Source organism: Aptenodytes patagonicus, chromosome 6, assembly GCF_965638725.1.
Source record: "Aptenodytes patagonicus chromosome 6, bAptPat1.pri.cur, whole genome shotgun sequence".
Taxonomy (NCBI): Eukaryota; Metazoa; Chordata; class Aves; order Sphenisciformes; family Spheniscidae; genus Aptenodytes; species Aptenodytes patagonicus.
The window spans coordinates 39,626,381-39,653,609 of record NC_134954.1 but is presented as its reverse complement, the minus strand read 5'-3'; the positions used below and the strand labels follow the sequence as shown (position 1 = coordinate 39,653,609).

Here is a 27,229-nt window from a genome sequence, read left to right as displayed (position 1 = left end):
AGAAATATAGAAATATAAATGGAATAAACAGAGGGGCAGTAATAAACAGACGCAACATGGAAATTAGAGATTTCCACGGGTTGCCTTTCAACAGCCTATTTGGGGTTGATGCCATGAATCTTTGAATCATCGCCAACCCATATGACCTCTGAAACTTCACACTGTTTATGACCACCTTATGTCAAACACTCTCCCACTCCCGAATTGTCTTGGAGTGTATTAAAGCATGATAACATGACTATAGAAGTATACACACAGTATTTCTGGAATGGAGCTGTCTCCCATCTGGTTTGCTCAAACCAGAAGCTGATGTGCTCAGATTTGTCTGCACTCATCAGTGTGTATGATCCATAAGCAAGTTCATAACCTCAAGCACAGGACTGTACAATTTTTCTTAATTTAGAAGACTCTTAATAGAATCACAAAAAAAATGTCATTATATGTATTTCTACCTTCTTCCTACTTCTTTACTCCTATTAAGCCCCTGCTATCCATGTTATACCACTGCAGTGAGTGTCAGGGTTCAACAAATAGAACTAAAAATAGACACATGAAACAAAGCACCACATGCACTATTAAAAACTCTTGCAGCCATTTAAAGATATTCATTTCAGCAAAAATCTTTTGTATAGTGTAACTATAAGTTCTCCAACAAACCTTAGGTCTATGGCCATGAACAAACAATTCAAGAAGCAGTAAAAAGACAAAACAAAATTATATTTGCTTCGCTGCTTTGCAAATCAAAATCTTCATAAGATACACCCCACACACAGCCATCCGCCTTTATGAAACTGCAAACTACTCAGACTTCTCTTAACAAAAGCAACTCCTTAAATGAATCACAACCACTGATGAATTATGTTAGCCTGTTCATTATTGTGGACGGTACACAATAATGTACTTGCTAGCTAGCATGGAAAGATATTTCTGTTACTCCTGGATTATATAGAATAGGACTGCAAATTCTGGATTTATAAAAACCAAGTCTTCTCCTTTTTGAGGACTGAATGTTTTTTACTGAAGCTTACAAATATGACAAGCCACTTTGGGTCTGTACCAAAATTAACGTGCCTAATATTCAGTGACAGGGGTTCTCAGCGTTCTTTGAAATCAGGCTCCCTCAGGCTGGTTCAAATTAAGTGACTGAAACAGACCAGTTGTCATAACTAACAAATAATTTTTAAAAGTAGCCAGGATCAAGGTGATCAAGTATTAAATCAATATCAAGTAGAAATATTGAAATGTAAGTAAGAATAGAAACTTTGCATAATTTTAAAGGTATCTACATTTTAATTGAAATGTTTTTGACAGTAATACACAGTTCAGCTAGTCATACTGATAAAAGGTATCTAGAACCCTTCATTTAAGCTAGTTAAAGAGTTAGAGTTGAAACACCACTAGAGCATAAACACATGCCATTAGACCGGGGGGGGGGAGGAGATGTTATGCTAGATAGAGTAAAACATGGTAGTCCTGTTTCATGGCAAGTGTCCCTGAGGTGCTACATAGATTTGGAACCTTTGCAGAGAAAGAGGCAAGTCTGTCTTCTGAAAGCAAAGATAATCCTGGAACGTAAAAAAAAGCCCCGGGTATATGTTAATGGTAATCACTAACTTGTGTCTGTCGTCTGCCCATACAGATATAATATGCAGACAGACTTAAAAATATTTTCTGTTTCTAAGCAATAAATATAAACCTAAGTTTTGTCAACAGCTTAACCTATGGACTAAACAGATGCAGGTGCAGGAATCTTAAAGGAAAAACCTTTATTTCTCTGCCACCAATTTCCCAGTTTGCCACATCAAAATATCTAATTTGTTCACTAGTGCAGTTTAAGCTAGGGGCTGTTTCTAAATCCTTCTTGCACCACAAGGAGATCTTTCATCATGTTCTTTACATTTTCAATCCAGAGCTCTGTAGAATCCCATGTATTCTCCTTTCACAGGTATCATGACGCTCAATGTGTACTTTAGGACTGGAAAAGCAGCAGGACACTGCACTGCCAGTTGTGACACTAGTAGTATGATACTATAGTTTAATATTATTATTTCAAAGTCCAAGACATCAGGATTAACATCTTGCATTCACTCTACAAAAAAACCTAGGATTATTGCTATGACAGAAGCCTATACCACAGATTTATTTTTACTTGAATGGTTGTTTTCTCTTTGAACTTGAAAAATGGAAAAAACATACTTTAAGCATATTGGCCCTAATAGTTACCATAAATCTCCAGAAAGGCTTGCTAAAACTTGTGAAATTATCACACTTGTCTCTTAGAGTCCTACTCGTTATTTAGATCAGCAGTGTATTCCAGTTAAAATTATACATAGTGCTTTCTTCAGGACATTTGTCTTTCTCATCACAGAAGACAAGAGAACAATAATAGGAAAAGCCTCCTTTGTAAAACGTATTAAGTATTAAAAAAATCACAGGAGGTCAAAAACGTCCTGTTACGTGACATCATTGCAATGCAGCAGATGAAGGGAAAACAATTTTGAACAGGGTTCATATTTTGATCCAGAGGAGACCACCAGACCATATGTAATCCAAGAGGTTTTGGTACATTTTTATTTTTATCATCTATAATCTGCATCATATCTTAAAAAACAATTTAGAAATCTGGGGATGTGGAGAGTCACAGAGTGGTCACAGGAAAAGAGTATTTATGAAACATGGTAGAGATTGAAATTGCATCCTCGGTTAAAATTGCAGAGTCAGACCTGCAGTGGCAATGCAGTAGCATTTCTGTCAAAAAAGCCATAAAAGAGAGAGACATGAAAGTAATCCAGTGTTTATGAGTCACACCTATTCCTTGTTTTCTCCTGAGGAATCACAGATTGGGATCAGGCACAATGACCAAATGTGGCCGATATTCCTTCAAATTTCGAATTCTTGCTTTCATCAATTAAGTTATCACTAACTTCTGTAAACTAACTGGGAGATGCAGAAAGACATACGCATATAATTTCAATGCAAGAAGAAAAACACTAAAGTGATACTGAGCCATAGAAATTAGCAAATAGGACTGTAAGAATCAGTGACCAAGCCCTGCATTTCCAAGGTTAACAAAAATGTGGTGGAGAAACAGACGTATAGAGGGAATAATGGAGAATATAAAAAAAAGAAATCAGCAGCTGAAACAGGCAACTGAAGAAAACACATGAAAACAAAATTTAATGCTTTAATATTCTATCAAATTAAAAAGAATCACAGGAAGGAAAAAAATCCCTCCAAGCATAGAAAAAAATTAACAAGCAGCAAACAATAAGCAACAGAAGTAATACATAGAAAAGCTACCAATCGAACAAGCACAATTGATGAAGCAACCGTGGGAAGCTTCCCAGTAAAAGACAGATGATCCTAAAATTCTTTCATGTAATAATAATAACAACCTAATAGCCTCTAGACAGACATTACTACATAGCTGCTTGCAAGGGGAGAACAGACAGCAGAGACAATGCACAAGATTTCCAACTCCATTCGTTTTGTTTTAATTTATGGAGAGCACTAAAGCATACCAAGCTATAAAGAAAACACGAAAGTAAATAGAAGAAAAAAAAACCTGGCAAGTCTGAATCTTGCGCCCATAGAGAAAAGGGTCATTTAGGACATTGCTGAACAAGGAATATTTAAGTGACATCTGAAAAATAAGAAGCACAACTGGGATCATAAGCTTTTCCTTTAAGAAAAAAAACCAAAAAACCCCACAGAACACAACCAAACATACTACCCAGTTTTAAAGCCATCCAGGCTTCTGAAGGAATTTGCAAGAAAAAAATTAACTGCAAATTCTGGGAGCATATGGAACGTGTAAAAGTTCTTCAAGCCAGTAGAAGACATCTACAGCAAACTGAGAATTCCCACAGAAAAATGGTCAAGCTGTTTGATTTACACCCACCCCCAAAAATCTGGAACAGTGAAGAGACTTTGGCAAAAAAAGGCAATTCATATATTCTGTACATATATTAGATGTGTCATGCCAATTCTGCTGAAGAACAATTAACTGAGTGAAAGACTGTGTCAACTGAAAAAGCAGACTGAAGAGGGCTAAAATGAAAGTTTCAAGAAAACAGAATGTGATAAAATGTGATAAAAATAGAAAAGAAATAATAAATAGAGACAACTGACTGAACTGCCTGAGCATGATAAAGAATGACATTAAATTTCACAATGTTGTACACCGGTAAGGCCACTCCAAAATAAAGTGCTAGAAGGGTTTCATCTGTTATGACAGGGCTTAATGGATAAATTTTTAAGAGCAAGAAAAAATTCTTTTTGTCAGGGTTTTATAACAGGTAACTGTCACTAAAAATCAGCAGACTTCAGGTGATGAGCAAGAATCCATTGTTTCTGCCACATCATTCTCCAGTCAGCTACACGCCTTCTACAGGGACACTAATGTCAATCTCTCTTTTCTAACAATTCATGAGATTGTGAAATGTGTAAAAATTTTATTGGAGCAGACCAACAAGTTCCAAAATCATTGCCAGGGAAAGAGGCAAAAGGAAAAATGGGATTACTCTGCTGTAGCCCAATTCCACTAGCGACTAGTTTGAAAATAATCAGTTTAAATGGTCTGACTTCATTTTCAAGATCAACCAGTCCCTTAAGCACCAGAATCCTTCTCTATTCAAGCAGCAGCAACACCATCAACTGTAAAAAGATCCTCGAAAAGGCAAGTAGGTACTGACATGTTCTGTTCTACGTTATGATAAAATGGAGAGATAGCGGAGATTCAAAGTCAAAACTGTATCTTTAGCTATAACATTTTAATTGGGGGTGAGAGGGGTAGCAACCACAACAGTCACTGGACAAGCCAGAACCACCACATTGTTTGCTCTGGCCTGAAAAAGCTATCAGCCTGTGAATCTAGTCTACATGATGATATTCACCCTCAACTGATCTATTAAACAGTGACAATAAGAATAGTAGCTCCCGTTCTACAGAGATCAGTATTCACCTAATTCCAATTTAATAGCATGAAACAGTAGTCTTAAATAAAAACCATTCTTAATCCCTTATAAACGTATGAAATCTGGGACCAAAATTCTGCAAATTAACTTCAGGCACTTCTGAGTAGTTCTGATGAACAAGGACAGGCATAAGCACACAGAGAATGAAACGAACACTACAGCTATAATTGGAGTGCCACAGAAATACACATTTTTTGCCACGAAATTCAATCTACACAATGGACAGTCAGCCTGATGGTTAACATGATGCAATGAACACCACCATAAAGGTTAGATCAAGACATTCTTGGTTATTTGCCACGGAAAGAGTACTGAATACACAATACTTATTTTCTGTAAGTGATAAAAGAATATAACGTTAGTAATAAAAATATGGAAAGAAAACCATCAATATCACTTCTTTAAGTGGGTACCAGCGCCAATTAAGGAAGTCTGCATTTTAAGAAGAACAAGAAATTGAAACACAAAGAAAACAAGTTAAAAGGATTCTCAATTTCTGTTTCTTTTCTATTATTATTTAATGGATAAAGTAAGTGTTCTGCTGTATTCAGAAGCCAGGGCATTCTCCATTTTTAAAGGTAGGTTAAGAGCCAAGGGAAAAAAAAAAAAAGCTTTGGAGTTTTTTCTGATAGAGCTCAGCAGGAAAACAAAACAAACCTCCCTAATACACATGCCCAGGAACCTGAATTTATGACAAAGCTAAAAAAACTGGATATAGTAACAACAAGCTTTCTGTTTTTCCACAGTACAGCACTATTTATCCTCACTTGTTAAAGTGGTTGTGCCTTGAAGGGTATAAAACATCATCAGTGAAGGTCAGATAGAGACTATATTTATATGGATGAATCTGTTCTGGTCAGGTCAGTGATGAACCACACTGCAAGTAGTGAAAAAACCTGCATATGTTGAACCAAGACCTACAGCTTAGCTTCTACCTACTTCAAAAAGCAACTTTATTGCATCTTACACTGTTGCTCCACAATCAGACTGAACATGTATAAATGGACCTATTCCTCCCATTTCCCAGTTCTTGGTCATACTTGATCCAGTTCCCAATGCCATATCGTAAATACCTGAGCCAGTACCAGAAGAAAGGCGCACTGGGCAGGAAAAGGGTGGCAATGGATAGAGAAAGGCTCCAACCACCATTTCAGCAGCATCGCTGCTGTCTCACACGACTTAGAGAACAACACTGTGAACATCCAAACCAAGCACACTCTGAGAAATGAAAGCACAGACACGAGCAAATTCATACATCCATAACAAAACAGAACTAGTAACCATATAACTGCAGTCATTCACAACGCAGTTTTTCACATATCAGCTGTTGCACTAGCCAATGCTTTGCTATATATACCTATAGGTTTTCCTAATATCCACATGCCAGGGCAGACTCAAATGAATAATTGACATATTTCCAGATAAGTGACAAGACAGGACAGAGCAGAGAGAGCTCTCTCTACCGTTCACCCTTCCACAGTGTAAGAGGCTAAGAGTACAGTTAATAAGTCGCCTTCTCCAGACATGTTACAAATATGTCTTTGAGCTGCAACATCTCTTTAAAGATCTTACCTTGTAAAATATTCCTAGGTACATAGTGAAAAGCAAGTTTCAGAAATCTATCAAAGTATGTCAAGATTCAAAAGAAGTTTGCTAGCTAAGAAGATATACACTTCACTCTACCTTACACAAACACTGCCCAGGACTTATATTTGTATCGCGTCTTCTAAAAAGCAGCTGAACATAATACAAAATTGAATACTGCTGTCTGGGGGGGGAAGTATTTAGACCATAAACAAACAGGATCAAATTACCCAGAAGTACACATGCCTTGCAGCAAGCACAAGAACCACCACAGTAAATAACATACACAAATATTCTTCAAGAGCATCTGGCAAAATTCACCATAATGAATTCAAAATACTCGAAGCAACTATTTCCAGCCAAGCACTTATTTCTTTCAGAACTGAGATCTTTAGCATTTTATTACGTTCTTTAATGTCAAAGCATATTTCTTCAGTAGTTTGACATTTTTTTTTTTCCCCCCCTGTCATTTGGCTAAGCAACTAAGAACTTTATTCAGCAAAAGTAACTTCCAGATGACCTAGCAAATGGAATTGATTTGGATTAAATAGCAACAGATTATTTCAGTGTTTAAGCAGTCATTGGTATGCCGGTAACATAACACATCTCAGATATATTCCATGATTCTTATTAAGTATGCTTTTATTTATCTTTCACTAAACATCTATTTTATGGTCCATTTTTTCCATACCTTTTAATCACTGCTCAGTTACGTCACCAAAAAACTTGAAATCCCAAATTGAAAAGCACATACAGTCACAACATAGATAATTCTCTGAGTAAGAAGTACACAAGGGACTGCTGTGGAATCATTAGGGTTTATGACTATATGCATATTTTACACAACAGATTTGTTACAGCTGAAAGCTTTTCCTTCAGGCTCTTTGAAAGAAGCACTTCTAGGCATATTCCACAAAGTTGTCTGGGGAAGGCATAACAGAACTGTCCTCAAGGATTTTTTTGAGGATGCAAGGGCAAGAGAAGGAAAGAGACAAGGAAAAAGGAAGGAAAAAGGTGTGCATGCAGGGGAGGGAAACTATACCTCTAGTTTAGAGCTGAAAGGATTTAAACTACATTTAAACCAAAAATTTTTTTCCATTCCTCAGCTTTTGCTTGTTCAGCTTTTGTTTATTTTTCTGACTCACTACTCAAAAAGTTCCTAGATCCTAATCAAGCCTAACAATGCTACAGAGGAAACGCAACTCCAAAATGGGAAGGGGGAGAAAATCTTATTCAGGAATTCTTCATAAGCAATAAAATTATAAAAAACTCAGGATATCCTCCAAGAATGGTAAGAAAAATGCTACATAATAAAGTACAATATCCTTAAGTCATCAAAATATGACCCGGTTCTGTATTCTGGATGTCAAGAGCTTAGATGATGACTGTTCGTTCTGATATTGAACTTCTGTTTGAGGTATCCCAGATTCCTCCAGGAGTGGAGTTTGGAAAGAAGTTAAGGTTCAGGCAAAAAGTATCTCAGATGAGAAAATTCTTAAAAATATCAGAGAATCAGTGACCACCATATCTGGATATCTGGATACACGGAGTGTATGAAACACACAGTCTCTTCCCAGAAAGCCTCTGATGCCAGAGAACCTCCATAAGAAGCAGCTTTCTATGCCATTTTACATTATCATCTTGGCCAGCAAAAGGAGCTACACATGTTCCACTTCATCAAAAGTCTCATCTAATTAGCACTTCAAAATTATCCACTTTCCCCACACAATAGCACCTCTCATCCGTATTAGCTCTCAGTCATTTTCTTCATCTGGCTTTGAATAAAATATGTAAACAAATGATGTTGCTTCTATTTTTATCAGTTTTTAGTGACTACATTTCTTTCTTTAGAGATCTAAAAGTAAAGACTACATTGCTGCTTTACTTATGATATTCAGGAATTTAAAAGTAAAAACAACAGACTAATATGGGAGTAAAATTCACATGAAGACAGACATTTTGTAAATGCATTCTAGTTCAACAAAGTAACATTTTCTCTTAGAATATCCTTTAACCTATTAGGTTCAAGCTTGGGACAAAAACTTAAACCTTTAAGTAAGCCTCTGCAAATTGTTCACTAAAGCATGTCGTCAATCTTTTCTGAATCTGAGGCTGGTTTTAGAATTCATGGTGCAAATTATTCTACATTTTGGAGACAGATAAGATTGAAGGCCATCAGTAATATTGGGAGCAAGCTGAAGTATGTGTATTAGTGTGTACATGTTATGCTTGCCATCAAATACAAAATGCTCATACAGAATAGTCTATACAATATACACTGCCTTATTTCTTAATTATCTATTTTAAATGCATAGCTACATGAAGCATGGTACCATGGCATCATATTATTGCTAAGTAGTCACCCCCTCCTTCTTCCCCTCAGAAAATCCAACAACAAAAGAGAAAATCCAAACAGCGTGACTATTTTACATCGACTGCTGTAATGACCAGCCATTCCCTGCTGCATTTGTGCAAGACTGCAAAGTAAACATACATAATACAGAACACTGTGCATTAAAGTAATTAATCAAAAGTATAGCACACTATCCTTGCCTACTGTGATAGAGATATCCTCCTTCCTTGCAGCACCAATGTCACCTGCGCAGTAAAATCATTTTTGCTTTGCCAATCAGTACAAAAGCAAAGCAAATGCTGGCGCTTTTCTAAGAGAAACAATCAACAGTGCTGTCAACTGCACTTCAGTTTCCTGACAGATTACTATGATACCTATGCAGACTGTGCTTGCTCTGTGAATTTTCCACACCAGCAGATTTGCCATGTCTGCAGCCATCAGCTGTCTCATGCTATCCCAGTCAAAACCAGCAAAAAAGAGCCGCTGACCACAGCCAACATAACTGTACTGACAGTTGTGGATATTACCAATGCAAGCACATTACTCAGTACTACATGGCTGAAATGTAAGCAAATGATTTGAATTCAAGAGTTACTCTTCATATTGGAGAAAATTACTAATACAAAATCAGTCTGGCAGTTTAATAGCTACATTCAATATCCTCAGACATAAAATATGCGGAATGAAACCAAGACCTCTGGGCAAAGTATTTAATTTTGAAAGAAAAAACAACAAATAGCTCATATGCTCTCCTAGTTTACATTTGCTGTTAATGACAGACTACTTGTGACAAACGTATGAGATTGCAATTCAGTATGGCCAGGTTAAAATGCAGCTTGCAGTTTCTGCTATCTTTCAGTGCAGAAGCAATAGTCTTTGAGAGAACTGAAGCTGGGAACTACAAAGTTCCCAAGTGTCCTCTCCCAGACTGGCTGGCTTCTTAAAAAGTAAGATTTTGAACCTGTGGGGACTAAGCCAGAAAGAGAGCTTCCATCACAGCATGGGATGGGAGGGGAGGTTGTAGAATAATTTTTACAAGTTGGAATGCTTCTAGGTGCGTTCTTTTGGTCTCAAAAAAAACTAATATGCTTTTTTTTTTTTAAAAAAAGCAGACTCAACTTTGGAGAGCTGCACTAAATTATAAGGATAGCAAGCAATTTAATGAGAATCCCAACGTTTTTAAGTGGCTGTGTAAGAAAATGTTAAGTTTCTTTACAGCCCGCTTTCCCAGCCATGGACTTTGGCGCAGCCCCATTAGTATGTTGCCTTTCAGCTTACCGGTACAACACACTACACAAAAATATGTTGAAGACAAAACCAACCTGTTACTGAGAAAAAACTACTACAAACTTTCATTACAAGAAGATGTATAAAGCACTACACATGAGCTGTTTCATCTAGTTAGGTGAAATCTGGAATTCTCTCTTTCAAGAACATAGCATTATACACACTAATGTTGCAGTTTAGCAGTATTGACATACTGCATTTCACACCACAAAACACAGCAGAAGCAAACAATTAAGTGCAATTACTGTATGGCACAGAAAGATAAGAGAATTAGTAACAGCTCCAGCTGCAAAATTTGTTGGAAAAGTATTTCTTCCATCCTAAGCGTATTTGCACAATGGGATAAATTGACTATTAATACAACATATAACTTACAAAATTGGTAATGCAATTTTTAGGCTGCTTGAATCAAGAAAAAGATTGTACTAATCTCAGATGTTCAACACCTTTGTGTTTACAAATCCACAGTATGCTCTGCTTTAAAGCTTACACATGTGAAACAGATTAAGGGGCACAATGGTGGGGGTTAGTCTCTCAAACTACTTTCTGGTGGCTACATAGTCCCCTGCTACTATTTTCTGTCCCAAGTAAAGATTCAGCATCATATTATACACTTCAGCTCTCATTGTTACTTATTACTTTGTTTTAACAAGTTTTCTCACGTTATTTTAACTACAGTTACTCTAAAATAGGTATGACTTGTGCACACCATACCCCTCAATATGAAACAACCATTTAGCTGTAACCCCAACTGTCCACTGCTTTGGAAGTGATGGTTCTGTCACCTTATCAACTGGGAAGCAGAAGAAAAAGATATGCTATCAGCTGGTATTTTCAGCTCTAGCATTGAATCTCCTTTGAATTCAGCACATGAACAAGCAGTTAAAACCATCGGCAGAGGCCTCTTTGTTACATCTGAATATAAATGCGGATGAAAATGAAACCTTTTGACTAATATTATTCTCAGGTAAGACTGAAGCATGTATCAGCAGAAGCTCAGACACAGTGGTGCCATCATTCATCATTTTACGGCAAGTCTCACAAGATCTGTTTTTCTTGAAGACCCCAGTCCTGAAATTTTAAGCTTGTGTTAAAAAAAATAATCTGTTTTCAATATAAAATAAGTTTCAGATCTACGTAGTTGCAAAAAAAAGCTTTAAAGAAGGAAAACAATACTAAATGTTCAAAAAAGACAAAGCCTGTATTATTTTTAATCTGATTATTTTATGATTTTTTTCTAGGGAACCTGACTCATGATCTTTGAATGCATACGGCTGCCAACACAGCATGTAGGAAGAAAGCATTAGAGACAGCACAGCAAGGCATTTGGAAAGATGGTCTGGACAAACGTTAAGAAAATAGGTTTGAGGACACACCAAACTTTTTTAAACAACTAATGTAATTGGCATGCAAAGATGACTGCTGTTCCAAACAACATTTTGAGATGTGATTGCAGGAAAAATAATTTTTTTATTGGGAACACAGTCCTTTATCTAGGCTCATTACCTCATTTCTGTTATACCTTCCAGAAGATTTCGCAACAGATTAAGAAAAAAAATGCTGTTGTTTCAAGAGATACCTTCTTTAAAAGATGCACACACACACACAATAAAAGCTCTCAATCTGACAAAAAAGAAAATATACTGATTAATATTAGGAGTACCTTTATGCATAGGAAAAACAATAGTTACACAGGACAGCAGATAGAAATTGCTAGAACTAGCAAAATAGCTACTTGCCGAAGGCCAGATGGCACAGACGGCAGCTGTGAAGAAACCAGCTCTCCCGGGGGTCTCCCTCCCACAAGGAGAGTTGCAAGATTGAGGTGAGAATGGGCAACCACCTCCCTTCCAGCCACGTTTCCCCACTGCAGCAGCAGCCTTATCCCAGTCTTTCATCTAGTGGAAACAAAGTTTGATTTTGCACAGGCTGCTGAGAACTCTGAAAAAACTTTTAAGGGCTACACGGATTTAGAGTGTCCTAGATCACTTGGAAAGTTTAAGCACAATGCTTAAGTTCTTAATGGCCCATCCTGCCTAGAAGGACCTGAAGATCTAACATCTGCATTTAAAAGGACAAAATGAAAATAGAATAGACTATTCAATGTCACAGCAGGTAGTAGTCAGGATTCTGTTTTGCACACCGTTACTACTGCATTTTGCCTTTGTCCAAGATTGCCCCCATTAAAACTAGGGGGATGGAGAGAGCAGAGAAAGAATGAAGAAAATCACATTACAGATGTGGAATAGTTTCAGAGAATCCAGCAGTCCTCAAAAACCGATTTCATTTTATCTAAAAATAATAAGCAGGAATTTGAATGCATTTTTAAAGTTTTCGTGTTATTTTAGGGATTATGAGAAGATCAAAGCACCTTGGAGATTAAGCTCCTCTAACCATATCTATTCCCAAGTACTGGAATACCCACATACCCTGCTCCACTAAAGCAATACAGCACACTAGAAACAGCCATCACTTTTGAATGCCAAAGATTTGCCTTAAACGTCACATATTTTTCAAAATAAAAGTATCATTTACTTGCACTGGTCAGGATCTCTCTACAGCACAGGAATAACCAGAACATCTGAAGAATTTCCACAGATTACGGTTCTACTTTCTGGTGACAAAAAACCCAAATGTTAGCAACTTCTTAGTTCCACAGAGCTAAAATAGTAAGATTGAGCCAGTTGCAGTCTCTGCTCCAACCAGTGCATTATTAAGAGAACTGTTTACCAAGTTACACTTGTGCAAACTCAGGCAAGGCAATGGTGTTGATCAGGTATCACCGACAATAAACTGAAAACCATTTGGCTGCACAGATGTTTCTGAATCTTTATAACTACAAGTGAGATAGAAAATGGAGAAAACCCAGCTCAATTCTCAGAATAAAACCTGAATATGCAAGCTCAGAGTTAGACATAAAATATATGCAGTACTAACAAAGTGAGTAGAATATACAGTATATACTAATAAGCTGAGTAGGTTAGACTCCGGAATTAAAATAATAAACAGAATTTCTCAATGCCTGCCCTTCAAAATAGAAAAGAATTTTGCAGAAGTTAAAGAAATTCAGTATCTTACTACTCTAAGGGCCCTTCCGATACTTCTTTGCCACATTATCAAGTTGCCTGTGTGAAACCACAGGCGTTACGAAGCCCAAGTTCTGCTTCTTGCTCCAGTGAAAGCTTACTACTTATATGGCTGTTGGAAACTCAGGTCTTGTCTCTTCTACAGAAATGTTTGTTTCATTAAGCTACAAAATTCTACATTCTGTCTTTGCATAATATGTAATTACACCCCAAAAAAGTAAGTAATTTCAACTTGAGGAAATGATAATATTTTAATCCAGAGCACCCTCTTAGCTTGGTGATTAGAACATCTGCTTAAACTGGCAGAGGGGAGGAGGAATGAAAGTGTAAATTCTTTCCTGGGAATTCATTGAGTTTCCAGCTGGATAAATTCTCTATTGAAATCCTGGATAAAATCTATGTGGTAACATCACTTCCTTCTCTCAATGTTCAGTTTAGTGTAACAAACATGTTTTGAAACCATACAGTACGAGGAGGCATTTCAGATGACCCTTCTGCTTATTACATGGGGTGGAGCTGCAGCCTAGGTAGAAAGCATTTTTAAGACTTAAGAGCTACTCCTGACCATTCCCAGAGTTCTTTTAGTGCCCCTGGGCAAATGAAATGGCACAGACAAGGTCTACACTTCCATATCTAAGACTAAAAGGGTGGGCAATAACTCACTGTAATGCTACTACTGCATTCTGCCATTCCTGCTAGGTCACAGGTACATGCCTTGATAGACAGACCACAAAATGACAAGTAATTGAGTAAATTTAATATCTCCTTCCTCCTGCCCCTAACTACCACAGGCCATGAGTGTAAACCCAGATTAAGGCTACATATTAAATGGTAATAGTTGGCTATTCACAACAGCAAGTCCACAAAACAGTCTGACGTAGCATTTAAGTCATGGGGCATCTTCAGCCAAGCACTAACAGTGGGGTAGTGTGACTAACTGCATGAAAAAAGCCAGGGGCCAGCATTCTGATCTCAGGGATTTAGGAGATACTAGGAATGAACTGACTTCCACTGGGAACAAGGATATTAACAAATACATCTATATGAAAAGTTACATACTGAAGGTAAGAGAACCAAAGAGAATGTTGTTAGGTAGCTATGCAGAGGCACTATGTGTTCTAACAGGGACAGTATTGTTTGTTCTTTTCTGGGATGCAACCTGATTCTCTAAAGGCGCTTATCCCTTCAAAAATCAGATTACAGTAAGGCAAAAAAGGGGATGGGGAAAATGTTTATTTGTGTCCAATTAGCATATTCTTATGTAACAACTCTATTAAGTCATTAATTCAGGATTTTTTGTCTCGAGAGACAATTTACTTGAAACACAGCCTCAACCTCTGACACACATTTCACCATTGACAATAACTGAAAATTCTGATGGAGCAGCGATTTTTGTGAAGTGAACCTGGTGGACTTTAGCTCTCAGTGCTCTACTCCCTCTCTTGAAAAAACTGACAGAATCCTGTCGCAAGTCATATTAGATACGTCAACAATTCAAGGATAAGGTAGTTCATTTTTTTGTTCTCTTTCAAGTTACATTAGTCCCCCAGTTCAAGCTGAAGTTGGCCTTTAATTATTTCATGTAGTAGTTCTGATTATTTTCTTATGACACGCTCTTGAGGGATTATCTCAAGAAAAAACCCTAATTCTATAATCATAATACAAATGCCAGTTTATTGTATGTGACCTCTCAAGTTCTTCATATAAGTCTTTTGATTATGATTTTTACAGCATCCAGTAATATTTACAGATGTTGTATGAACACACTCATGCAGACACACTGTTACTGAACCATGAGATGTAACCTTGTCTACAGGCAAGAGACTAACAAATTTTAATGAGCTTGTAAAGGAAATTCGGAAACATCACATCAGGTGAATATTTTGCAGAGCAGTAGATGCACAATCTTTGAACTCTAAAAAGACTTCGAAAAATTACAAAGTTGTCACCAAAGACTAAGGAGGCAGTACCAACTGTTAGTTTGTGTAGTAACTACTCTCATTGTCCACTCTTGTTAACTAAATCTTCCTCCTCTCTGGTCCTCCAGTATCAGTTTAAAATGCTTTACACAGAATATCTTAGTTCACTGTTGCAATCTAGCATTTTCTCCTTTTTTTTCTGGCATCAAAATCATTTTAATTTCTGTACTCACCACTCGCAAGACATGCCCAATGCTAGCTGGATCACGTTTAAGACTGTCATCCTTACTTCTAAGGCACAACCTGATTTGTACTTGCTTCTGCTTATTTCCAGGCTCTTTTCACTGATATCCCTGCCACTGTAGCTCTGTTCAAAGCACAAACCAAACTGCTCCCTTGCATCCTTCAACACTGTGCCATAATTCCTAGGCTTTTAATCCATAAATCACTCACTCTATTCAACCTCTTCATGTAAATATATGCCTTTAAGGAGGCCTATAATCACTAACAGAACCATACACTTAAAAATAAAATGCGTACCAAAAAGTGTAAGGCTAATAATCATGAAATTATTGCCCTTTTTTCCCCACTATTTTGTTGTTTGTTTCCCTGAGTGCACGTGGATAATCTCCAAATATCAGAGGTTGTTCCTGAAATACTACTACACAACAAATCGATCAAGCAAATCTATAACAATGAGGCAAACTTCTCTGTTCATTTTGAAATTGCCATAAAAATAGAAGCTTGACCTTCAAAGAGAGATTTTTTTCCCTCTCGGTTGAATTATTTTGTCTTATTTTGATTATCGTCATAAGTGGCAGAGGTTTGAAGCTCTGAAGTATTGCTTATCATTACAACAATTGACAGGTATGTCTAAAGTTATGTTAGTCTAACATGCAGGGGAAGAAAATCACAGAAGAGATAAAAGTATTTCTAAAAGGACAGTTTCATAGTTATTCACATAAAATGTAAAAATGGATGCTTATTTATATTTATACTGAGTAAGCCAAATATATTGCTAAAACATTTTATATGTATCTAAACATATTCAAAGCACCTTCATAATAACCTTCATGTATGGCTGGCTTTCCAATTTATTAGGTTTTTTAACATCTTTTAGTTAAGTCTACATAAAGATGACTTTTTAAAAACTTGCAACTGCAATGCAACTGTAGGAACTGAAAATTTAAAAATGTGGGAGTTGCATGGTATTTAAATTAGAAATGTAATGACTGTCTCAAGTTCCAAAAAGACCCCAGAAATCTAGTTCTTTGGAAGGGGGCAAATTCCTTTGTATGAAGAATACAATTAACCTTTACAGGCCTTTGACTGACTCTCGGTGCCTTTCAATAGATTACAAGGATGGTGACATTAAATGAGCAACATACTTTTCCATATTCCTCCAGAGAACTAGCATACAACTTTCAGACCCCCTTAAACTGAGAATTTCTCCCTGAATCTCCCTCGCCCGACTTCAAGCCCGCGGCTGCAGTCCTTGCTCAGATTTCAGTTTTCTATTCACATGATGATCCGACAAACTACTCCAGCAATCCACCCTCCCAACACCCCGGTGCTCCACGGAGTTAAAATTAACTTGGTGGTTTGGGTTCGTCTACGAATAGAAGATCCTCCCTTGTAAAATAATTGTGCGTTCATCAGCCTCAGCGGCGAGCTCAGCTCGGCTCGCCTCCCAGCACCGCCGAGCAGCCACGGCTAAGCCCTCAGAAGAAAAACAAAACCTTGTCTCAGATAATGGCTTTACTGTACTTGCTAAGAAAAAAACAGAATGAAAGGCATTTGATTATTTTCAGCTACTTGAAATTCAAAAAACCCTAAACCATGGCATATCGCATGTCTACAATCCCCGAGTCCTTGCGGTTTTGAAGTTAGAGCAGAAAACCGCTGCAAGCTGCGCCCATCGCCAAGTTCCGCACCGCGCCGTTAGTCCAATGAGCACCGACACTGAGGCGACGGACAGGTACGCCCCACCAAAACCCACGGGCGCTGCCGCTTACCGCAGGTGAGACCTGCGAGGCAGACAAGCCTCGACCGGCGGGCGAGGCTGCCCCGCCGCCAGACCCGCTCCGCTCGCCTCCGGGAACAAGCCCCGTTACTCACGCCACCCCCCACCGCCCCTCCGCCGGCCGCCCGCTCGCCCGCCCGCCCCACCCCGTGGTGCCGGTGCCGGCCCCGGCCCGCCCGCCTCGCCGGCTCACCCGCCGGCAGCGAAGTTTCCAGCCAAGCGCAGCGGCCGGGCGGCTAAGCCCGGGGCAGCGCTGCCGCCGCGGCGATCAACAGGCGCCCACACCTCCCTCCCCGCTGCCGCTCGCCAACGGCACCTCGGGACCCGCGGGGAACGGGCGGCTGCGCCCGTCCCCGGGAGGGACGGTGAGGAGCTCCGCGCCACCGCCTCAGGACCCTGCCGCGCATGCAAGCTGCCCCCCGGGGGCCGGGGCCCCGCGCCGCCCCTCAGAGAGGAGCGCCGCGTACCTGGCGAGGTGATGGAGGCCGTCCCGCTGCCTCGCCGCGCCGGCACACGGCGCCCACTCCGGCCCGCTCCCGCCTCAACCGCGGAGAAAGTTTCCTGACGTCAGCGCGGGCGGGCGGGGGACCCCGCCTGCCTGCCGGGCTCGCTGCCCGCCGGGCCGGGCCGCCGCCGCTGCTCCCGGGCTCCCCCTGCCTCCCGCCGCCGGCCAGCAGGGAGGGAAGAGGGCAGGCGGCGCCGCCGGCACCGGCGCCCCGCGGCGGCGGAAGGGGCGCGCCCCGCGGCGCTCGGCAGGGGGCGCCGTCGCGCCCGCGCGCGAGGGGCGGCCGTTGGGGCGGTTGGCGGGCAGCGGCTGCGCGCGCCCCCGCCCCGCGGGGCTCTGGTGCGGGGCGGTCGGCAGCACAGGCGTTGGGGAAGCAGCGGCCATGAAGTCACAGCGTGACCCTCGGTGACGCCATCGCTGGCTGCAGCATCACGCCTAGCAGGGGCTGCGCCGACCTGGCTCCCGGCCGCAGCCCCCCCCGCCCTGAGTCAGGCCCAGGCCTCCTTGGGGCGGGAGGCGCCGCGACCCCCAGCGCGGGGTCCAGGATGTGCCGCTGTTCCGGGGCCAGTCGAGGGAGGGCGAACACCGGTTCGTTCAACCTCCGTTCCCCTCGACGGTGGGGGATAAGGAGTAAGGGGGCGACTGAGGGCGTAGGTGCCCTTCGGCTAAAGGCCCACAGCAGCTGAGAGCCCAGAGGCGGGCTCAAGTTCGGTAAGAGCCGTCTCCGAGCAGAGGGAAACAGGCCCCTCAGGGCAGCACTAAACTCAAGGATGTGCACACCTCACCTGGCATCATAGCTTATTTTAATTAAGGTCTGCCTTCAGGAAAGTCTGATGAAGTGAAGAAATGGGGGGGGGGGAAATCGTGAAGAGTAGGCAGTAGTTGAGAAAGTGGGGAATGCAAGTTAGTAGCTCAGCATTCCTCAAGGTAATACTGAGGGGAAAAAAAAAATCAATGGAGACACTTCCACGGGTCTTGGGTAAATCTACAATGAAGAACAGAAGTATTTTGGTACCGTACAGATACGTAACATCATTCTGACTTTGAAGATACTGGCTGTGGCATACAATCCCAATTAAAATGTGTTTTAGAAACACCAGAACTGTAGATCGATACATTTGATCTACAAATATATATCTCTATCTAGTTAGAAACAATGTATTTCCTGTAGAAAGGCAAGGAATTAATGCCTGCCATATTTCTTTTATTCCTGGTGGCCTTCTGTCATGATACTGCCAGTAAGGGGGCATGTAGAGTCTTTGGAAAGGCAGGAAACTCATCCGTCATTACTCTGCCTGATTTTTTTCACAACACAGTGAAAGATGCCTTTCATTTTTCATTAATCAATAGACAAACCTCAAGAATGGCCATTTAGAGAGCAGAACAAAACAGGTCACTGAAATCAAAGCAAAAGGTGTTTCATCTGCAGTGGGCATTTTCTTCTTTTTTTAAAGGCAAGATGGAAAACAGTGGCAATTTACAGTTAGGAGTGGAAAGATCATGATGGAAAGAAACATGAAGGGTAGAAGTCAAGAGCAGGCAGCTTTTTAAATCAGTAAGCCCTAGATAACTACATGCATAGATGTGAATTATGTAAAAAGTTAATTAGTGTGGCTGCCTTTTCCATTCACTACTAAACTAAAAAAACTCTCCAAAATGCGTACACGAAAACAAAGCAAATTAGTAGTAAATTTGTCTGCTCTAGATATTATTATAAGGCTTCTGAAATTTTCCATCAGTTCATTCTCTCCCGCAAAGGAAGCAAATGCTAACTTCTTACACGGTTTCAGAGTTATTTGTAAACTTTACTAGCAAACTAACAGGCTATGAAGCAGTTGCAAAGGATCATTGTATGGGAAGTTGTGACTGTGGTAGAATCATACCAGCTAAATTCCAAAAGATAAATAGACAGAAGTGAAATTCTGAGAAGGAAGAAAATTAAAAACACTTTGGCAGAAGTTGTATGTGAATTATATTCTAAATAACAACACAGCCAGGAATTGTTTTCAGCATCCAGAAAATAAATCTGAAACATTTTTCTGAAAAAAAAAAACCAAACCACCCACCCCAAAACCCACCACAAAAAACCAAAACGAAAAACCTCACCCTAATAAACCTGTCTTTACTGCAATATTAAGACAGTTGAAGGAATATCTAATGAATTTGAGCAAAAGACTCCTATTTCATTCACAGCTGATCCATGACTGGTCAACACACAAATGAACTTTTTTTTTTGCTGCTGTTGTTACTGACAGCTATTCCCGTACAGACTTCCGCAGCATCTTGTTGGAGCTGACAACTGCATTGCATGCATCTCCTTAGCCATTTCTGCCTGTCAAAAACTGTGACAGGAAGGATGGGAAGAGAGATAATGTATGAATACTATGCAATCATGGAAGAAAAATAAAAGTAAATTGCTACCAAGCACCTCATTTTTTAGTAGTTTCTCAGAAATAAAAACACAGATTAATCTAGTCTATCACAAATTTGAATTGTTAATTGTGTTAAATGTTTAGACTTTGATTGCCTGTTTTTCATGTTTGTGTGATTGGTTTGTCAAGCAACAAGGCAGTTCGTGCACTGCTTGCTTAGGCAAAACTACAGTTCATCTCAGTGTCAGGAAGCATCTTTATGTATTTGACATTTCATAACATACATCCGAAGTTGGCCTTTGTTGTATGTCGTAAGCAAGTACTCAAACTTGTTCAGTAAGTGTACCCGTTTTATTTTGATTAGACAAGCTCAGCTGCAGTCTGGTTACTAGATGGAGTCTCAAAGTTTTGATCTACCTATTAAAAGTACATTTATGTATTTGTAAAGTTATGGACTCCCCTGCATGTTTTATGTTTCCCAAAACTTAGCCTCAGTAGAATTTTACTAAAACTCTAATAAAGGTCGGTAGGTCGGTCACAGCAGCAAAGCGGAGCACACGCTAGACAAACAGAAAACGTGTTGGCTATCGAAATACATGTTATCTTTAGTTTTTCAAAGGTGATTCAGAAAGCAAGTAAAATTAAGGACACTTCAAAATACTTTTACAGTACCATAGCAGATTCTTCATCAGAGAAATGAAAAATAAAATACGGTACAGGGGTGTTTTTTTAGTTACCCGTTTTTTCTGAAGTCAAGTATGTTTGATGAAGTCAGGGTAGATTTTGTCCAAAATCAAGTTATACCATTTTAAATGCAATAAAAATATAAGTATAGCATATATTACCTCAGGAAAGGACATTTTTCAAAATCCCTTCTGCATGCAAATTTTTTTCTTAAAGTGAGACATTCTGTAATACAAGAAAAAATACTCAGTACATAGGAAGCTTCATATTTCCTCTGAGATACATTTTTGACATAATCTGTATTGTGATGCTTAAATAAAAGGAATGTAGAGCAAACCTATTTTTGACAAATTTGATGCATATTATTTGAAGGGAATAAAAGAAAATGTGATTTATTTCTTCTGTCATTTTTTTCCATCAACAGTGGCAACCTAGGGATGGAATGAGAACAGTATTTGAGAGGAAAAGTAGAACAAAAATATATGAACTCTAGCATTAGTACCTCTTCATCTTAATTGTTAATTGGTGTGATCCAGGAGCAAAAGGCTAGGAGCAAAATGAATAAAACAGTGACTTCCTCTGTAGTCTAGACCCCCCAAAACCTGAAGTGGACAAAGTCAGATCGTTACTGGAGCTATCGTTCTTGAGTGTTGCAGAAAAGTCGAGCAAAGAACCAGGCACACAAGAAATTAAGAGAGTATACTCAAGAGAGAACAAAATGGCATTCATAAACACATGCTTGCACCTTGGCTCCTTACATGAATGGATTGGTTTGAGGTTGTAAATGTCAGTCATGTAAACAGATGTTGAAGCCCGAGTGGACATAATAGAGGATGAGCAAAAGCAATGGAATCAGCATTCATTTCAATCTGGAGCTATGCCAAGATCAAAGAGTAAATGTTAGTCACTTAGACTGATTTACCAGAAAAAAGTTACTAGAAGGAACAAAGATTAAAGGATTGCACCAACTATAAAACCTGAGAAGTTTCAACTCCCTGCTGAGCACTGTCTCACCTGTCACATAGACCAAAAGCTACCTAGCATTACTCTGCAAGGATGTTAAATAAATGAGAAACCAAAGCAACCCCTGTTCAGTCTTTCTTACGAAGAAACGCTGCCAGGGACAATTCCGCTCCCAATTTCATATTTAACTTCTAGGCCTTTTAATATTGTCATGGTGGTATAGTGTATGTCCCCATTTTAAGTTTTCCTTTGCTGGAGAACTGTAAATTGCCACATTGAAAACAAAAATCACATCCCGACGTTGATCTTAATGATCCTGGGAGGACGTAAAAAAAGCTCTGTATTTCAATCAAGGGAAGGACATCATTAGCAGTGTGATCAGTTTCCATATCAAAGATGGCAAAGGCCAAGAGGGCCTGGGTACCCAGACAGCTAGATGCCTTGTCTTCTATAAACTTAACCAACCAGGTAACAGGGTAACTGTTGGTCAGATCATCAGAGCAGATGTTGGTCTCTTGAAGGCAACTATATAACATCATGTTACCTGAATTTTCACTTTTGTTTGACGGTTGACCAAAAACTCTTTTGAGACAGCATTTACTGAGAACATATAACAGAGGCTTATATACATTAGAAGATCTGATACGGAGTGGGTTGGGAGAGAGGGAAGAACATGAGAAAAAGGTATCTTTTCTAGTTTGATTAACTGGGAATGCAGTCGTGTTTCAAAGATGTAAAGGGTTATTGACTCAAAATCACAATATTTCTTGTGTTCTTCTTATGTTCCCATTTATGAAAGGAATCTTGCTGGATGCTTGGTACTATTTTTCCTCATTATTATGTTGTTACTGAGTTTTTTTCATCATTGTAGAAATTTAAGTGCAGAAAGAACTATTACATTACTTTGATTCGGTAGGTGTCATAGGATACGCAATTTTATTCAGGTGTCTTAATTACCGAGTTGTTAAGCTCCATTCAGGGCCTGAGGAAAATAGCGTCAGACAGATGAGAAAAACAGGGTGTCGACAATGCTCAAGTGTGGGTGGTGATGGAGGTGAGTGATTTACTGTTGATCATTGTAAACCTGAGCATGAGATCGGTATCAACTAGCAATATATCTTAAGAGGAAGGTCTTCTATGCCACACCTCATAGAATTTCCATCCCAAAGGGGGTCAGTCTCTGTATCCCTGAAGTTTTTTTGTGGAAGTATGTAACGTTAAAAGTACTGTAGCCACCATTACAAGATAATTCCAAAATAGAAAAGCAATTTTTCATGCAGAACTTCTCACAGACTAATGCTGATTATATACCCCGCATCTACAAAGCCAAGAGAAAGAAACAGACTTCGGGCATTTCATTCTAAAGTTTTGAGAAAAGCAAGAAGCAATAGAGAATTTTCATTAAAAACAAAACGCTAATATGTAGTATTCTTTGCAGAGAACAAGAGTGCAAAATGCTTAATATCATTGCTTTTTTTCTGAGCCAGTTATCCTTTGAAGTGTGGCAGAAAGTCTACTTACGAAATTATTTGAAATGGTCTAAGTTGCTTACTCCATGACAAAAACCTAGAACAATAACACAGCCTAAAAACTAACCATGCTGTTAGCTTAAGACAGAAAGAATAAAAGAAATCATTACGCTACCGTCTACACTACACGTGGACATCAGTTTTTAAAACTGTCTAGTATTTGAAAACGATGCAACAAAAAATGTACTCAAGGGTGCCTAAACCAAAGTAAAATTTCAAGTCAGCTCTCATTGAACTCGCAAGGATTTTTCCTGTGGATTTCAGAGAGTAATATTATAATATATTAAAACATTTATACAAGAATAAAATCTCTCAATAGGAAAAAAAATCCACTTAAAGCCTTTGCTTTTAGGGCTTCTCTTAGATGAAATGTTAGGAAGAAGATTGAGCTCTGGAAGAATCTCTAGTCCCTTGACATAAACACTACAGCATCTATCACCAGGTAAATTGGAAACTAAAATCTTCAAAGCTATTTAGTAAAATAGCCTAGGCAAGGCCTCACAAAAGCCAAGAATTATTTGAGGCCTTTAGTCAAGGCCAAATCAATATTTTATATGCATGTGTCATAACCCAGACTTTCCTCTGTTTTCCTTTGCTTCTTTTCCATATGTAATATGGAAATCATTCTACTTTATGCAAGATTGGATGTAGATGCATGTGCAGTTAAGGACGAGTTTTACTTACTCACATTAGATACATTTCACCAAGACTGTGATTTATATCTCTAAGACAATATAAGTGATGCGTGCATTTAATATGCATGTTAAAAACCCTTGGATTATTTTCCACATGTAACATAAAACTGAAAAGTTACAAAGGAGAAGACATTTGGTAATACTGGTAGAAGGCTAGAGGAAGGATACGAAAGCTGAAGACAGCACAAGGTTAATATTGAAACAAAGAACCTAATACTGGAAAAGAAATAAAGCCATGTTTTACAATATGTATTTGTGATCTGTAGGAGAGGGAATAAACATCCAATTACAACTACACTGTAGTTGAAAGTCTGGAGTGTAATTAATTATCTACATTATTTGTGTTCTGTAGAAACGAACTCTCTTCTCTTGTAGTCAGCTGTACCATCATTTTTAAAACCACTTGTCTCCATCATGGGTCGTTAATACTACCAAAATCATGACACATTTCTTGCTTACTCATTTTTCATAGAAAAAATGTGGGTTTTACAGAAGTTCAACACTGTAAATATTTTTATATACGCCCTCTGTCCTAGAATATACAGGTCTGGAAGGCAGAAAGTGCCATTAATCTCTTCCAGTGGCTGTTCCACCTAAGGCTAAGAATCCTCAGTAAATTCCAGACAAAGAATTTATCTTTTTAGGTAAGACAATAAGAGAAAGCATCACTTTGGAGTTTGGGACTGATGGTTGCCAGATTCTGGTGCAGACTTCTTCAGAGCTGGCATAAACAGGTACTTTCAAGCAAGGAGAAGAGAACACCACCTTTTAATTGAAAACAAACCCCTGAGTTAGCGTCTGCAAATAGAGACTTTGAACAGACTTGTTCAGATATTTGAATTAACTTCCATGTTTTCTTCTAAGCTTCTTAGGTACTTTTCTTGAATTACAGGAGTGAGAAATGAACTATAGAATTATTTCATAGTTGACAATTGATATATGTGATTTAGGAACACATTCATAAGTCTTGAAGTGCTTTCACCAGACACAAGTTCACGCATTTCCATAGCTACCACACCATGAGGCTTGTCTGTTATTCTCTGCCAGACATTTCAAACTCAGACTTTTTTTCCATTTTCTTGGTAGATATCTCACATCATTATTACTGGGTTTGTCCTTTCATAGTAATCCTTCTTCTTTATGCTTTAGAATGAAAAACAGCTCGGTGTGTAGACAGCTTGTAAATGGACTTTGATGTTGCAGGTAAAATTCAACTCTTGTCTAAAAGGTAATAGTGCATTATATAAAATAAAGTAACAGGTGCAAGGAACTTGTACAATCTGGAGAACATTAAAACATCTAAAAATCCACCTATGACTGATACAGTACTGAACTCTCTCAAGTAAATATATTGTCCGTCTTGGAATTGTAACTCTTACGAAACCAAACTGTGGTCTTTAATGCCCATGCCTTCAGCAGTCCCATAGATCTGCCTTTAGTTATGGACAAGGCAGTCTCTTGGTCAGTGCTGTCTATCTGCCACAGGTTGATGTTAAGAACTGGCTTCTCCTTACCGGGTGCAATTGGCATTGCTGTTAAAGTTCTGTTCATGACAATGATCTTCAGATGCTTTTCGTGAAAACAAAGAACAGTAAGTTAAAGAAGTAAATATTTCCCAGAATTTGGACCATATGTGGGACTATCTCTGAAATAGCTATTGCTTAAAACTAATCTTAAACTGGTCAGGCAAAAAGCCCAGCTGAGCTTTTAAAAGAAATGCCACAGCATGCATTTTAAGTTTATACATAATTACATGGAGTACAATACTTTACTTGAAATTTCAAAAATTGCTATTGATGAAGCAGCATTTTAATAGTGTGATAAAAACTCGTTCGAGGAACCCTAACTCTATCCAGAACTCCTACATCCCCCTAGTGACTATTTAACCTTCAGCACATCTCAAAATGGAGCCTAAGCATCCCTTTGAAAGTAATAACTTCTAATCTGTGATGGTTGATGTTACTATTATATTACTCTCAAAAAAGTCATGGGTGCTTATCCATTGAATAAAGGGCAAACAATTCACAGAACTAGGCTAATGCGACACGTTGCTGGGCAAAACACAGCAGTATATTATAGCTGTACCAAAGACAACAGGTATTTGTTTTTCTGGGTGCTGGAACTTGCAGCCTCCCTTCATATAAGGACATGAAGGGAGGAAATTTGACTTTGTTAACTTTGATAATGGCATTAGTAATGACTAATCAGTGACTAGCCTTCTGTAATAAGGTATTTCTCCAACCACCTGTTTCTTGCTGGTTAATACCTAGCAAGTAAATTTATTTTTGCATGCTAATACTCCTTATATCAGCTCACAAATTGATCCTTATAGCTGAGTAACAAATACATACTTTCACACTCCCACATATGTGGGTGGAGTGAATTTCTGGTATTCATTGGTTATTTGGATACCTACTTCTGGGTAGCCCATCCTATCCATGTCAATAAACAAGAGAGAAAACATCATTTTTGTTCTACCAAACGAAAGATTGTCTCAATTACAAAACTGGCAATAAAGTTACTAAAGCAAACATCAAAACAATAAAATGCCCATCTGCTATCAATCTCCTTTCCTGCCTGTCACTTGAAATTTCTAAGGCACGTCTTGGCTGTGGAAACAAAATGAACAATTCAGCACTATGTTTCCCTTCCTTTATTCCCCACCTAATAATCAGGATCACCTCTAAAACTAGTGTGAGACAAAGGGCAACTACAACTAATGCTGAGTTAAGATGGTGACAATACTCTCTAAATACAAAAATTTTTGTAAGAATTGTGCATACTCTTTGTCAATTGTGCATACTTCTTAGCAATCTCAAAGTCAGTGTGAAGTTTTCATAAAGACCATACATGAAATACACAAAGATGACTGAAATTTGGCATTTAAAATGTTGTTTCTAAATTGCTTTTTTTGTAGTTAATATTGTCTTCCCATTTCCCAAAAGAAATGCCAAATTGTTTTCCTTACTTAATATATTTGTCCTTTCCTTGGCCAGATTTTATTCTACTGACTTTTCATTCCCTTCTTCTGGAGTAGAGCTGTCCCACTTTCTACTTTGCAGTCACTGCTGTGTATTTTCTCCCCTAATTTTTTGATGGGATGTAGCAGTTGGCGTGGCTTCAGGTGAGTCTCTGCTTTCCTCCCCACTCGGATGGTTCAGGTTTTAGTAACAGAAGGGAACACCCCAGGGGTGGCCCCACCAATTGAGATGGATGCAACATGAGACCACAGTCCTAAAGACAAAATATTTTT

The 27,229-nt window shown here is 39.0% G+C and overlaps 1 protein-coding gene across 7 annotated transcripts in view; it reads right to left on the bottom strand.

The window, feature by feature from the left end:
• GULP1 (GULP PTB domain containing engulfment adaptor 1) overlaps positions 1-17,767 on the bottom strand; it is a 169,337-nt gene extending 151,570 nt beyond the window's left edge. For 5 of the 7 annotated variants that reach the window (XM_076342186.1, XM_076342184.1, XM_076342192.1 and 2 more), the window contains exon 1: positions 17,696-17,767. The gene's annotated coding sequence lies outside the window, so the exon portion shown is untranslated. Of the gene's footprint in view, positions 1-17,544; positions 17,571-17,695 lie in introns of those variants that run through there. The other 2 variants (XM_076342190.1, XM_076342185.1) reach the window with 2 other exon arrangements.
• Positions 17,768-27,229: the final 9,462 nt, after the last annotated feature.